This window comes from Kogia breviceps, chromosome 5 (genome assembly GCF_026419965.1).
Source record: "Kogia breviceps isolate mKogBre1 chromosome 5, mKogBre1 haplotype 1, whole genome shotgun sequence".
Lineage (NCBI taxonomy): Eukaryota > Metazoa > Chordata > Mammalia > Artiodactyla > Physeteridae > Kogia > Kogia breviceps.
The window spans coordinates 69,818,344-69,835,053 of NC_081314.1; the positions used below are offsets into that span (position 1 = coordinate 69,818,344).

The window sequence follows — 16,710 nt, forward strand, 5'->3', positions numbered from 1 at the left end:
GACTGTTGGAGTGGAGCAGCGTGGTCTTAGTTGGTAAGACTGGGGGGATGCCTGCTGGGGCTGGGGCTTCTACTGCTTGTACTGGGGAGTGGGCATCATACAGAAGGGGAGCTGATGGCGTGTAAAGTGCCTGCTTTCCGCCAGGCACCTGTCAAATTGGAAGGCAAGAAACGCTACAAGTACGTGTCCACTAAAGGTGCAAGCTTGAAGACAAAGCACAAGCCTTTGTGGTTTTCCTTTGCCCTGACTCTTTTGGTCCTGAGTCCAGAGCTCTCCCTACGTGTTCTGAGTGGCTGGCTCTGTTCCAGGACCATGGAGCAGCTGCCCTGTCTGCGGTGAGGACTCAACATCCCGCACAGAAAAAGTTCTGTTCTCCACGTTTTTAGATAACCTCAGGGAAATGTACTCGGCTGTTTCAGTCTTCTCCATCAGTGCCTGCCTGGCTGGGAAAAGATGTAATCTCTGTTAAGAGGCAGGTTTTTTTGTTTTTTTTTTTTTGCAGCCTGGGTCTGGAACAGCTGGGCAGGCAGGAATCAAGGCCCCTTTATCTTCAGGGCACTGATCTGGTGATCTGGCAGGATTTCCCCCTCCCACCCTTTAGCCTGGCAGCAGGGCTGGTCCTCAGGTAAACACTTGTCAACGCAGCCACTCAGGCACCTGGCAAAACCTCTCATGGTTTCCTTTCACTCCCTCCTCAGATTCACCAACTACGGATTGGTTTCCGCTGCTTATCTGACTTTTTCTGTCCTTTTGAGTAAAACTGGGACTTGTCAGAAATGTTTTTATACAAGTACTAATGTTTTGACCTACGCTGGCTCCCACTGGTAGGTGGCCAGGAGCTGGGAGGCTGTTTCCAACAGCAGCCTGGACCAGCTCTGCTGGAGCCCCTGGGAGGTGAGCCAGCGGCACCCACCTCAAGCACTATTGTTGCCGCAGGGATTAAATGAGTTTTACCCAATTACAGGAACTTTACCGTTTGTAAAATACTCAGCACGTGGTAAAAGTACAATAATTCTTAGCCAGAACAAAGTGATAAAGTCTATCAGTAAATTGTCAGCACAACCCTGCAGAGGCAAATTTTAAAGTATTTTTATCCATACTTCACAGGTGAAGACACAGGCTCACAGAAGTTGACCAAATGGGTCTAACATCATGCAACTGGCAGATTAAAAAGCCAGGATTTGACTCTGGGCTTTTGAGATGCCAGAGCCTGAGGTCTTTCTCCAAAGCTTGAGCTTCTCAAACTATTGTTGGTAAAGGACTGGGTTTCTTCCCCAACCTCTCACACATCAATAATTTTAAAAATACAATAAAAGGGAGTTATTAGAATAATGAAATGAAAAAGACATTTAAAATACAAGCCATATTTTTAAAGTTATTAGACTCATCAGGCATAAAATTACTCTTTCAAATTACTATAAAAGTTGATTACACTCAATTCCTATACTTCTCCCATCCTGGATCTAGATAAAGCTTTCTCAGTCTAGCACTTCTAATTGCGTCCGAATCACTTGGGGGTGCTTGCTAAATACAGGTTTCTGAGCCCCATCCCAGACCATCTGGAACAGAATGACTGAGGTAGAATTCAGGAATCTGCATTTTAACAAGTCATTTTAATAATGTGCTCTACATCTGATCGTCATTGTTCTCTGCAATGCTGCCTCCCCTCTACAGATTATAGAGGATAGTCTAAATAGTGAAGTGAACACAGTGTTTTATTCTACTGTCTCCCAACCCCAGCCCTACTATTTTGCTTTTGTTTTTAATTATTAGGGACTTCCTTTCTGTAGAAACTCAGCAACAGAAACTGCTTCTGAACTCATTTTAGTGCACATCAACAAATGTGTTTTGAGTGAAAACTACAGGCTGAGCAGAGGGGGAACAGATCACTTGCTTTCCACATCCAGTAGAAAGTGAGTGTCGCTAGAATGAAGTCCAGAACCTGGGGCACTTCGGTGTGTAGAGGTAGGGCAGATGAGGAGGAACCAGCATCAGAGACAGCTGAGGAGGGACCAGTGAGTGAGTGGAGAAAAACCAAAAGGGTGTGGGTTTTGGAAGCCAGAAGGGGGAAGTGACGACCTGTGTAAAGTACGGCTGATGGGCTGAATAAGATACTTAGCCCTGACCATTCGATTGGTAGCATGGAGGTCACGGAGGTCTCTGGGGACATGACAAGAGCAGTTTCATCGAGATGAGGGAGGCTTGATGGAGTTGGTTCAAGTGAGAATGGGAAGGAGGGAAATTGGAAACACTGACTACAGATAGTTCTTTCAAGGAGTTTTACTGTAAAGGGAAGAAAAAGGGCAGGGGAAGTGAAATGAGGTCAAGAGGTTTTGTTGGAGGGACAGGAAAATGGAGTTTATTTAGACCTCATGCAATGGCTAAATATGTGACTTTTTGTAATGTCATGTATCTTTTTCAGTTAATTCCTTCAGTAACACGGGAACATTGTTGATGTAAGGTTTTTCTTCATACTCTTTCAAATGCTCTCTAATCCCAAATGATATTGTCAAGAAGAGTCTGCAGATCACTCTCGTTCCTTACATAGCTTAATTTGAATATATTTGAAAAAAATGATGCTGCATTTTTTTCATACTTGCTTTATTTTTGGCTAAAGTATTTTTAAAGTAAATTTCATCTTTACTTCAAATGTGTAGGACTTTTTTTCTAACATAACCACATATATAATCATAATATAATAATACTATTATTAAACCTAACGAAATTAACAGTGATTTCTTAATATCATATATAATACCCAGTCTATATTCAGATACCCCCATTTCTCCCCAGTGCTGTTCTCTTCATACCAAAGGTCTGCAGACTGCATGTGACTGTTGTGGTTTTTTGTGTTTTTTAAGTCATTTGTTTTTTGTGTCCATTGACTTGTTGATGAAACTAGTTCAATTGTTCTACAGAATGTCCTGCTTTCTGGATACATCTGGTGAATTAGGGTGTCTTTTAACTTGTTCTTCTTTCTCTTGTATTTCTGAAAAACTGGAATTGTGTATAAAGAATTGATCACTTACAGATTAAACATTTGGGGCAAGAACTTTTCATTCGCGGTGCTATGTGCTTCATACTGTCTCACTTCAGAAGGCAAAAACTGTCTAGGTGTCCCATTGTTAGTGATGCTGAGACTGATCTGGGTCAGGTAGTGGCTGCCTCAATCAGGAGAGGTGTTTTTTTTTTTAAGATAGGGGAAATAATAGCATACCTATATGCTGATGAGCATGCTCTTTGAGAGAAAGATACCTATTGATGCGGAAGAAAAAAGGGGGATTTTTAAGAATGTCCTTAAGTAGACAAGAGTGTGTAGGATTTATGGAAAAATGTTGGATATTGCCAAGTGTTGGATGCAGCCAATTAATTCATAGTAATGAGATCATTCGGGCATAAATGCAGGTAAGTTGAGTAGCGGTGATAACAAAAGCATGCGTGTGGAAGTTCTACTCTGGTAGCTTCCTTTTTTTCTATGAGTAAGTAGCAAGTTCATCAGGCGAGGGTGAGGATAAGAGGAGTTTTTAGTGGGGAGGAAGTCATACAGTCCTCTAGGACAGTGGCAGATGAATTGACTGGAAAAGGAGCATATCATTGCTGTGGAGCATTAAGGAGCTATTTGCAGTTAGTGATCATGAACTTGAAGTGACATCATTAAGCATCGTTGCATGATTTTCTCTAGCCATGTTCAGCTGCCTGCTTGCAGGTGTGGAGTAGGACAGAGAGTTGGATTTAACCAGGATTGGGGTTTATCCAAACATGTGTGATGAGAGAGGTCAACTGAATGACTGACCATAGAATTCAAGCTGGATAGGAAGGGAAAGGATGGCAGGGAGGAAGTGAGAGACGGTGGGAAGGTAGTAGGATCTAACACAGAAGATTGTTAGAGTTGGGTACTGGTTGGACTAAGCTGCAGAGATAGGAGTGGTGATTAGAGAAGGATGCCTGAAATCGAGGCATCCCTTGATGAAGGGAGTCTAGTTTTTGGAAATGACAAGATCAAAGCTATGACCTTGGGGGTGAGTTGCTGAGGTCACAGTCATTGGAGTTGACTAGAATAATTCTATAAGTGATTGTTAATGCCACCAAGAGTTATGACAGAAGTAGCGTTGGAGAGAATTCTAGTGAGCCAGGAGCTAGCTGAGGAAGATTGTCCTGGGTGGAGGAGAAGATACAGCAGCAAGGGGTCTGCACAGGGTTGCCACAAGGATAAAATGAGTGGGTGCATGTGGAGTTCCCAGCACTGAGCATGGGATGAGCACGGGCTCAGCAAGTGTTACTGGTTTTCATTCTGAGTCTATATGGCTCCAGAGAGCTGAGCTTAAACTGCTGGGGTTATATTTACAGGGAGGTTGATTTCTTTTCATTTTAAGACCTTTCTAAGAGGCAGAGCTGCTCACATAGCCATGTGCAACGTGGGGAGGTGGTGAATTTCCTGTCACTCAGTGTACTCACCAGACGGAATGAATACCTGCCACAGCAGTGCTGTAAAGGGGACTCCGGCAATTGAAGGTGATGGGTGGGTAGGTGGTGGGAGTGATTCTAACAACTGAAGGACGTGGGGATGGGGAGGAGTGGTGTCCGAACTAGCCTCATTCTTTCGTTCAAACATGACTGAGCACTTCCCAGTTCTGGAGCAGAGCCTGGCTTGATGCAGGGGACCAGAAATAAATCTTAAAGGTTGGGATAGACCTGCAAATGCGTAAGTGTCATGTGGTCTGATGAGAGCCAGCACAGGCACAGCGGAGCTGTGACGGTCTCCGTGGGGTTCAAGACAGGCTTCAGAGTCCAGGGGCACTTGAGCTGGTATAGGAGGCTGAGTGGTCACGGCCCTGTGTGAACAGGGCAGGAAAGGACATTTCAAGCAGAAGGGACTCTATGTGCAGGGCTACAAAGGCATGAAAAGAGCATGGGACATTTGGAGTGTCACGAGTGAGTTACTCTGGGCAAATTACTCATCACACCTGTCTCAGTCTCCCATTTGTAAAAATGGGGGTAGTAGTGGTATCCACACAGTAGGGTATGGGGAGGGGTAAATGAAGTGACGTGGATAATTTTTGTCACAGTTCCTATTGCAGTCCCTTTGGGTGTATTATCTAACTTGATTATTTAAATAATCCCATGAGATGGGCTCTGTTATTATTATTCCCATTTCACAGATAAAGAAGCTGAGTCCTAGGAGGTTGAGTAGCTTATCCAAGGTCATGTAACTGGGGAAAGGCAGAGTTTGGACTCTTGCCCAGCTCAGTCTAATTCCAGAGTTCTTACTCTTAACCCCTAAGCTATAGTCAGTGCTTTGAACATAGCTAATATTAAATACTTGGTAGCTGTTACTGTCGTGAGTGCTAAAGTTTCTCCCCCAGAGAGTTGAGGATTCTGTTACCACTTGTGTAGCTGGTTGAAGATCACTACTGCTTCTATCTCATGAGCAGCGGTGACTATTTTTGGAAGGCCCTCATCATCTACAACAGATATAGATCAACAGTTATACCACTTGTTTCAATTGGTTGATTTTTGGAAATCAACAGTGGGGAGTAATTTTTAATCTCCTTAGAGGGCAAGTTGTTCCGAGCAGATGCGATGTGTGGGAGGAAGATGCGGGTTTGCTGCACTCCTCTGATGTCTGTGCACTGAACCCAAATAAAAGTCTCATGCCCCAGCAGCTCATGCTTTGAGGGAATGGCAGTGAAGCAGCATATACAGGCAAGAGGCAGCATCCAAAGTGCCGATGACTGCCCAAAGTGTTCTCAGTGAGGCTGCTGAGAAAGAGCCCTGTCCATCAATGATGCCTGAGGTAAGTGTAGACCTCTTAAGGGCTGGCAACACTTCCCTCATTCATTCATTCAACCAGTAGGTATTGAGTACCTACCATATGCCAGACATGCATCTAGGCACTGAGGATAGTAGTGAAGAAAGGCCAACACTTACAGAGTTTACATTTTTGGTAGGAGGAGACAAATGGTAATCCTGCTTGCATAATCACAAACCCCCCTGCCTCACAGGAAAGTTACACGACATGAAAAGAGGGATAGCTTTCAGAGACATTTTTTTTTTTGGACTCTACCAGGAGGCTGCTAGGGAGCCAGTAGAAATTAATTTAACTTTTTAAGAAAGTAATCATGCCATAGAATTAAGAGCTCATGACTATGAACCAAGTTATTGTACTTCCAGGAAATAAAACTAAATAAATAATTCAAAAGGAGAAAAGGTTAATAATTAAGCTTCCAGCAGTAACGAAATAATATGCTATATCCACCAGATAGAATATATACACAATGGTGTGTGAATTTAAGTAGCAACATGAAATAAAATGCTTAAAATATTATAACAAAAAAGTGAAACACAGAATGTTACCTGTACATATTTAGTCACATTGTGACTAAAAGTTATGCATGTCCAAATATCTAGAAAAAATGTACATGGTTGAGACCTGAAAACAGGTGATGAGCAAACTGAGAAGAGATAAATTCTCATCTTTTCAGTTTGACTTTCTTTATGTTGAGTAATTTAGGCAAAACTGTTGGGGATATTGAATTGGTTATAATATTGCTTCTCTTTTATGTTTTAGTTTTATGGCCGTGAGGCATGCGGGATCTTAGCTCCCTGACCAGGGGTTGAACCTTTTGAAGGCGAAGTTCTGTCTGACCACAGGACCTCCAGGGAAGTCCCTTAACTGTAGATTTTTCACCATTATAAATCATTTTGAAACTGAAAGCTATTTTTCTTTTTGCACATGCATATTGCTTTATAAAACTCATTCTTTACTTCATGAATCTTCTTCCAGTTTTCGCCACAGCCGTGTAAGGTAGGGAATTATTTTACATATAAGGAAACTGAAATAGATAACCTTTTCTCCCTTTGAATTATTTATTCAGTTTTTTTTTCCTGGAAGTACAATAACTTGGTTCATAGTCATGAGCTCTTATTCTATGGCATGATTACTTTCTAAAAAAGTTAAATTAATTTCTACTGCTCTCTTGAAATATACCAACTTCATTACAATCTGCCTGGCAATGAGTATTAATCATTTTGAAAACTGCTGGTTAATGTTAATTTTACAAACTAGTATCTTAATGTTCAGTTGCCTCTTTTGAGTTTCTCTCAAGAGTAATCGTAATTTCATATGCTCATTAATTGTATTTTCTGTTTTGTGATTTGTCTGTTCAGGTTGATTGCCTGTTCATTTCTAGAGGCTTTTACTGTTTGAACCTTTTGCACACCTTGAGTTTATCTTCCTTTTTACTACAGTATTTTTTATTGTATACAAGTTGGAATTTTCATGCAACTGACTATTAAACATTTCCTTTGTTATTTTTCTACATTCTGTCAGAAAGAAGAGAGCTAACAAATATAGAGTTCTATTTTTAGCTTTTAAAAATTATATTTTTATAATTTTTTCCAACTCTAAGAGTAACACATGTACACTTTAGAAATTTTGGAATATATAAAAAAATTACAAAAAATGAAAACCCCCATTACTCCTTATTGTACCATCCAGGGTGTTTGTTTTGTTTTTTTTTGTTTTTTTTGGCCTTTCTCACATGTGAATTCTAAAAAATGTATATTTTCTGAATTTCAGTTAACATTATACTGATAGAACTTTCACGTATCATTAAATATTCTTTGAAAATAATTTTTTAAAAGTTTGTTTAGAGTTCATTTGGGGATGAACTGAATCCTCTCTTCCCCAGATTGCTGTTTATGTATGCCCAAACCAGGGACTAAACAATCCTTTCTTCCCAGATTGGTCGGTGGTGCTTGCTCATGTTCTTATCTAGTATCAGACTATTTCTAGGCTCTCTGTGCTGTTTATGAACCCAGAACACTGCACCTGTAATTGGCTTTTTTTTTTTTTAACAACTTTATTTGAGTATAACTGTTTTACAATAGTGTGTTAGTTTCTCCTTTACAACAAAGTGAATCAGTTATACATATACATATGTTCCCATATCTCTTCCCTCTTGCGTCTCCCTCCCTCCCACCCTCCCTATCCCACCCCTCTAGGTGGTCACAAAGCACAGAGGTGATCTCCCTGTGCTATGCTGCAGCTTCCCACTAGCTATCTAATTTACATTTGGTAGTGTGTATATGTCCCTGCCACTCTCTCACATCGTCACAGCTTACCCTTCCCCCTCCCCATTGGCTTTTGTCTCTCTTTTTCTGAGCCCTTGGGACTTCCAGGGCCGGCACTGAAGTGTAGCAGAGGTCCCTGTCTATCTTGTTAATCTTTAACTCTGCCCTTGCTGGAAAACGACACTTAACTCATCTTTTTTTTTCTCCTTTGTAGATGCTTTTTGATCATCCTGAGAAAAATGAGCCTTGGCCTCCAGACCCAATAAAGCAAACATTCCTCCCATGGGGAATAGTGCTGGTTCCTGAGGACCTGGAGGGCCTGCAGCCCCAGGGGGATTAGCCAGAAGCAGGTAAGGAACACCTGGAGGTGTGGGATATGGAGGCAGCACCGGGGTCCATTTTCTATTTGGGATCGGCACGGCAGAGTGCGCTGGTGAGGAGCCACAGAGGGGCTGAAGTTCTGGCTACAGCTTTGCTGTTTTCTTCTTCTTCTTTTTTTTTTCAGTCCTTAGTCAATGAGGGGTGGAGATAAGTGATTTGCCTATTTTGCCTATTTCTATAAACTATAAATATAAGATTTAAAGTTATTCTATAATTCAGTCTACCTTTTTAAAGCACCTACTATGGCTAAGCCCTGCATTTGCTACTGGGCATCCAGTGATGAGTAGCCTAGGGCGGGAGACCTACTTTGGCTGGGATTTTTCTTTCTGTTGGTTCAGTGTTGGCTTGTTCTCTGTAGGTGATAATGCGAGTCGTTACTTATTCTTCTAGAAGCCTGGTGGGCTCGTAAGTGTTCGATGATACACAGGGGGTCAGCATGAAAAGCAAGCATTACTAAACACTAGAGGCAAGCAGCAGGGAGCAAGAACAGTGCTGCTGTTCTTGCTGGGAGAACAGGAAAGGGAGGTGGGCTCCACAGGAGGCCAGAAGCAGAAAGGTAATGCTGTCTGGTTGCCAGGCAAATGGACAGGGGGAGAGATTACAGCAGTGCAGAGTCCTAGAGGCTTAAGAAGGCAATCTGGGATGTGATTGGGAAATTAAAATTTTGGACTGATTTCCCAAAGAATCTGGGGAGAAATATTTACTACTCCTTTCCTTCAGTTTGGGCTGCTTAGATGAAACTTCTTCAAGTCCTTGTCTCTCTAGAGCAGCTTGAGAGATGAGAGTGAAGCTCTAAGTGCCTATGAGCAGAAGCTCCAGCCAGCTGGTAGACTTGGAACTTCAACAGAGGGTGGTGGTCAAGAGAACTGGGAGCCCTGAATGAGGTTTCACGTGAGTGCCCTGAGGCACTCACGACAGAGCACTGGCCTTGAAGGCTGAGGCTTTCTTAAAGTTGTAAGACTGTGTTATGGTTGAAGGTTTGGGGAATTCTTCTTTCCTGGGAAACTCAACCTTGGAGAGTAGGTGCTGGCAGAAGTCGAACACAAACCCTTCTGAGCCTAAGACCAGTGAGACAGTGAACCAGGCTCCACCTCCCTAACTCCTGTCTTATTTCACTCATACACATAAAAGTTAAGTCCCAACTCCATCATTTCCAAATCACTCATGCAGCTTTGCAAATTATCTATATTTTAAAAACCGTAGTTTGGGGTGGAACAAATGGAACTAATAAAATTTGCTCTGCTCATCTCACAGGGTTATACTGGGTCTCATAAACCTAATTGCTGTGAAAGCATTGCCTGACTGGTAAAACAGTGCACATGAGTAGTGTCAGTGCTGATGGTGAGGGCGTTTATTCTGTGACTTTCCAGCAGTTGTGTCGCTAGAGATCCTGATTTCTGAGTCCTAGTTGGTCAACACTGACTATTCACTGTGCTTTTTCACAATGCCTGTTCTTTAGTCCAAAGACCATGGACTTTTAGTCAGATAGATCTGGGTTGCAATCCTGGTTCTAGCACTGATTAGCTAATGACTTCGGAGAAGCCCTGTATCCTTGCTAAGCCTGTTTCCTCATTTTCTCAAGAGGGGTTGTTAATACCTCTCCCATAGTGGTATAGTAAAAATTAAATGAGATAAAGCAGGTAGGGTGCCTACCATATAGTAGGCACTTCTGAAATGCTACTTTCCCTTCTTTGCTAGTTTTTCCTCAGCTGTCTTAGTGTCCTATGATTAGCTGTGTTGGGTGTCTGGGGAAATTGAATTGCTTAGTTTTCTGATGATGCAACAAGCGCCTCCCCCATTTCATGATCTCATGTTTGAACTCTCCCTCTGTGTACATTTCATCACTTCCAAAACTTTGGTGGCCCAAGGTAAGCACCCATCCTCCCTAGAGTTACTGGTTCCTGAGGTCTTTAGTGGTAGGAAGCACTGTTTGGTGCTTAAATTCGAGTCTCAGTGAGGTGGGATCAAGATGGTGGAGTAGGAGGACCCTGAGCTCACCTCCTCCCACAGACGCAGCAAAACTACAACTACATATAGAACAACTTTCTCTGAGAACGACCTGAAGACTAGCAGAATAGCTCTTATACAATTAAGGATATAAAGAAGAAAACACATCAAGGTGGGTAGGAGGGGGCAGAGACACGATCAAGTCAGGACCCACACCTCTGGCAAGTGACCCACAGAGGAAGAGGATATCACAAACTTGGAGGTCCTTCCTAAGAGCAAAGGGTTCAAGCCCCACATTGGGGACCCCAGCCCTGGGGACCAGCACCAGGAAGATAAGCCCCCTTAACTGGTTTTCAAACTTATGACTGGGCGAGCTGGAGGGCTGTAGGAAACTGAGACTATGCTCTTAAAGAGCTTGTGCACAAACTTACTTGCTCCCAGTCCCAGTGCAGAGGCAGTGGATTGAAAAGCACTTGACATTCTAGCCAGCCAGCCAAGACCACACCAGCACACCCCAGGCTACCCCTCAGCCTGTACGTGGCTCCTCCAACTTGTCCCCCATTTGCTGACGTGGCAGCCCCTGGTGCACCCTGGGAGAAGTCCTGGCCCACACCAGGCTGTAACTCTAGCCCCTGCAGTTCCAGCACTTCCCAAGATGGTGGCCGCTGGTGCATCCTGGGGACAGAGTAATATGTTCCAAATGAAAAATAAGATAAAACCCCAGAAAAAAAACAACAATGAAACTGACATAAGTAATTGTAATTTACCGCATACACCATACAGAGTTCAAAGCAAGGGTCATAAATATGCTCACCAAACTCAGGTATTAGAATAGAGGAGTATGAGAACTTCAACAAAGAATTAGAAAATATAAAAAATAGCCAGTCACAGATGAAGAATACAATAACTGAAATGAAAAAAAAATACACTAGAGGGAATCAGCAGCAGATTAGGTGATACAGAACACGTAAGTGACCTGGCAGACAGAATAGTGGAAAATCACCCAATCAGAGCATCAGAAAGAAAAAAGAATTTAAAAAATTGAGAATTGTTTACTGGAGCTCTGGGACAACATCAAGCATACTAACATTTGCATTATAGGGGTCCCAGAAGGATAAGAGAGGGGGAAAGGGGTAGAAAAAAAACCATATTTGATGAAATAATAGCTGAAAACTTTACTAACCTGGGAAACAGATATCCAGGTCCAGGAATCATAGAGAGTCCCAAACAAAATGAACCCAAAAAGATCCATATCACAACATATATTTTTTTCACACTGCAACCGAGATTTATTACTTTTTAAAATTTTTAATTGAAATATAGTTGAAACTAATACAGTATTGTAAATCAAGTGTACAGCAAAGTGATTTAGTTAATTTTTTTTCAGATTTTATTCCATTATAGGTTACATATCAAGAGGTCATAATTAAAAGGGAAAAATTAAAGACAAAGAGAGAATTTTAAAAGCAGCAAGAGGAAAATGAAGAGTAACATACAAGGGAACCCCCTTAATGCTATCAACTGATTTTTCAGCAGAAACTTAGCAGGCTAGAAGGGAGTGGCATGATATATGTAAAGTGCTGAAAGAAAAAAACCCTACAACCAAAGATACTCTACCTGGCAAGGTTGTCATTCAGAATTGGAGAAGAGATAAAGAGTTTCCCAGACAAACAAAAATCTAAAAGAGGGCATCACCACTAAACTGGCCTTACAAGGTATGTTAAGTGAACACTTTCTTTAAGTGAAAAGTAAGGTTATAGCAAGAAATAAAAAAATATATGAAGGAAGAAAATCTCACTGGTAAAGACAATATATAGAAAAGGCAATGGATCAACTACTTGAAAATCTAGTATAAAGGTTAAAAGACAAAATTTGTAAAATCAACTGTAACTGCAATAATAGTTAAGGGTTACACAAAAGATGTAAAATATGATGTCAAAAATATGAAATATTGGACAGTAAAAAACATAGAGCTTTTAGAATATATTGAAAATTAAATGACTACCAGATTAAAATAAATCTATATCTATGTATCTATCTGTATATAAATATATGTGAACTTCATGGTAACCATAAAACAAAACTTACAATAGATACACACACACACACACACACACACACCACACACCACACACACATGAAAAAAAGAGGAAAAAAAAAGAAACAGCACTGAAGAAAAACATCAAACCACAAGAGAAGAGACTAAAAGAAGAAGAAAAGAACAGAGAAGAACTACAAAAACAACTTGGACCAGTAACAATGGAAATAGGTACACACCTACCAATAATCACTTTAAATGTAAATGGACTAAATACCTCAATCAAACGACATAGGGAAGCCAAATGGATTTTTAAAAAAGACATATATATGCTGCCTACAAGAGACTCACTTCAGAACTAAAGACACACAGACTGAAAATGAAAGGATGAAAAATGATATTCCATGCAAAAGGAAATGGAAAGAAATCTGGGATAACAATACTCAGACAAAATAGACTTTAAAACAAAAATTATAACAAAAGACAAAGAAGGGCATTACATAATGATAAAGGGGTCAGTCTAAGAAGAGGAGATAACATTTGTAAAGATAGGAACACCTAAATTCTTAAAGCAAATATCAATAAACATAAAGGGAGAAATTGACAGTAACACAATAATAGTAGGGGGCTTTAATACCCCACTTACATCAATGGATAGATTATCCAGATAGAGAATCGATAAAGACACATTGGCCTTAAAACACATTAGACCAAACGGACTTAATAGATATCAATAGAACATTCCATCCCAAAACAGCAGAATACACATTCTTTTAAAGTGCACATGGAACATTCTCCAGGATAGATTACATGCTAGTCCACAGAACAAATTTCAATGAATTTAAGAAGACTGAAATCATATCAAACATCCTTTCAAACAATGGTATGAAACTGGAAATCAATTGCAGGAAGAAGACTGGAAAAACACAAATATGTAAAGACTGAACAACATGCTACTAAAAACCAATGGGTCAATGAAGAAATCAAAGAAGAAATAAAAAGGTACCTTGAGATGAGTGTCAATAGAAACATAATAATCCAAAATCTATGGGATGCAGCAAAAGGAGTTCTAAGAGGGAAGTTTATAGTGATACAGGCATACCTCAAGAGATAAGAAACATCTCAAGTAAACAACCTAACTTTACACCCAGAGGAATCACAAAAAGAAGAACAAAGAAAGCTCAAAGTTAGTAGAAGGAAGGAAATAATAAACATCAGAGGAAAAATAAATGAAGTAGAGACTAAAAAATCATAGAAATGATCAATGAAACTAAGAGCTGGTCCTTTGCAAAGATAAATATAATTGACAAAACTTGAGCTAGGCTTATTAAGAAAAAAAGAGGGCCCAATAGAATAAAATCAGAAATGATAGACAAGTTACAACCAATATCACAAATAAAAACAATCAGAATACTTTGAACAATTATATACCAACGAACTGGACAACCTATAAGAGATGTATAAATTCCTAGAAACATATAGTATTCCAAGACTGAATCAGGAAGAAATAGAAAATCTGAACAGTTCAATTTCCAGCAATGAAATTGAATCAGAAATCAAACAAACAAACAAAAAAATCTAAAAAACCCAGCAAGCAGAAGTTCAGGACCAGACAGCTTCATAGGGGAATTACCAAACATTTAAAGAAGAGTTAATACTTATCCTTCTCAAACTATTAAAAAAAATATATATATATATATATATATATATATATAAGAGGAGGGAACACTTCTAAACCCCTTCTATGAGGCCAAATTTACCCTGATACACAAACCAAAAAAGACACTACAAAAAAAGAAAATTACAGGCCAGTATCCCTGATGCATAGATGCAAAAGTCTTCTTCAAAATATTAGAAGCCGAATTTAACAATACGTTAGAAGAATCATACATCATGATCTAGTGAGATTTATTCCAGGGATTCAAGGATGGTTCAATATCCACAAATCAATGTGATACATCACATGAACAAAATGAAGGCTAAAAATCACATGCAGAAAAAGCATTTGACAAAATTTAACATCCATTCATGATAAAAAACTCTCAACAAAGTGGGTATAGAGGGAACATCCCATTTATAATAATAATTATTATTATGTTAAAGGCCATTTATGACAAACCCACAGCTAATATCATGCTCAACAGTGCAAAGCTGAAAGCATTTCCTCTGTGATCCCCACTCTCATCACTTTTATTCAGCATAATACTGGAAGTCTTAGCCACTGCAATCAGAAAAGGAAAATAAATAAAAGGAATCTAAATAGGAGGGGAAGAAGTAAAACTATCACTATTGGCAGGTGACATGATTTTATGTATAGGAAACCCTAAAGATACCACCAAAAACTTAGAACTAATCAATGAGTTCAGTAAAGTTGCAGGCTACAAAATTAATATACAGAAATTTCTTGTATTTCTATACGCTAATAATAAATTATCAGAAAGAGAAATCAAGAAAAGAATCCCATTTACAATCATATCACAAGAATAAAATACCTAGGAATAAATTTAACCAAGAGGGTGAAGACCTATACTCTGAAAACTATGACATTGATAAAAGAAATTGAAGACAACACAAACAAATGGAAAGATATACTGTGCTTGCTCATGGATCAGGAGAATTAATATTGTTAAAATGTCCATTCTGGGCTTCCCTGGTGGCGCAGTGGTTGAGAGTCCGCCTGCCGATGCAGGGGATGTGAGTTTGTGCCCCGGTCCGGGAAGATCCCACATGCCGCGGAGCGGCTAGGCCCGTGAGCCATGGCCGCTGAGCCTGCATGTCCGGAGCCTGTGCTCTGCAACGGGAGAGGCCACAACAGTGAGAGGCCCACGTACCGCAAAAAAACAAACAAACATAAAAAATCCATGCTACCCAAAGCAATCTACAGATTCAATGTAATCCTTATCAGAATACCCATGACATTTTTCACTTATCTAGGACAAGTAATCCTAAAATTTGTATTGAACCACAAAAGAACCCAAATAGCCAAAACAATTTTGAGAAAGAACATAGGTGGAAGTGGTAGGCTCCCTGACTTCAAACTATACTACAAAGTTGCAGTAATCAAAACAGTATGGTACTGGCAAAAAAAAAAAAAAAATCAGAAACATAGATCAATGAAACAGAATTGAGAGACTGAAATAAACCCATGCACGTATGGTCAGTTAATCTCAGACAAAGAAGACAAGCACTCACCATCACTAATCATCAGGGAAATGCAAATCAAAACCACAATGAGATAGCACCTCATACCTGTCAGAATGGCTATCATCAATAGGACAAGAAATAAGTGTTGGCAAGGATGTGGAGAAAAGGAAACCCTTGTACACTGTTGGTGGGGATGTAAATTTGTGCATCCACTACAGAAAACAGTATGGAGTCTTCTTTAAAAATTAAAAATAGGGCCACCATACAATCCAGCAATTCCACTCCTGGGTATTTATCCTAGAAAACAAAAACACTAATTCAAAAGATTTATGCACTCTAACTTTCACTGCAGAATTCTTTATAATTTGCAATTGCCAAGATATGGAAGCATCCTGAGTGAATGGATAAAGAATATGTGATATATACATACATACACACACACAATGAATATTACTCAGCCATAAAAAAGAATGAAATCTTGCATTTTGAGATATGGATGGACCTAAGGGGTATTATGCTAAGTGAAATAAGTCAGACAGAGAAAGACAAATACTGTATGTTTTCACTATATGTGGAATCTAAAAAACCAAACAAACAAAACAGAAACAGACTCACAGATACAGAGAACAATCTAGAGGGAAGGGCAATGGGGGGGATGGAAGAAATAGGTAAAGGATATTTGAGGTACAGATTACCAGTTTTAAAATAAATAAGTCACAGGGATATAATGTACTGCACAGAGATTATAGTCAATAATATTGTAATGGTGGTACATAATCTATAAAAATATTGAATCACTACATTTCACACCTGTAACTAATATTATAACTGAACTATACTTCAATTATAATTATACTTTAGTTATACTTGATGAAGGACCTGAAGTTCAGATTGATGAGCCATGGCCAGTGCTCCATTCCACCATCGTTTGCTGTCCCACATTGCCTCAACGTGGCCCTCATGCCTAGGGGCTGCTCTAACCTTCTGTGCCTTTACATTTACCTCGTTCAAAGCCCATGAACACCATTCTCGTTTGGTCTTCCCAGCACTCAGTGAATGAGACAGGGCAGAGATGGTTACTACACAGAAACTTAGGTGCAGAGAGGTTAAGAGGCTTGCCTAGGGTC

General features: G+C 40.0%; 1 protein-coding gene across 16 annotated transcripts in view; it reads left to right on the top strand.

The window, feature by feature from the left end:
* The window catches only part of ST6GAL1 (ST6 beta-galactoside alpha-2,6-sialyltransferase 1), a 155,717-nt gene that overhangs the window by 94,111 nt on the left and 44,896 nt on the right, over positions 1-16,710 (top strand). For all 16 annotated transcript variants that reach the window (XM_067034194.1, XM_067034190.1, XM_067034189.1 and 13 more), the window contains one exon: positions 8,288-8,423. The gene's annotated coding sequence lies outside the window, so the exon portion shown is untranslated. The remainder of the gene's footprint in view (positions 1-8,287; positions 8,424-16,710) is intronic.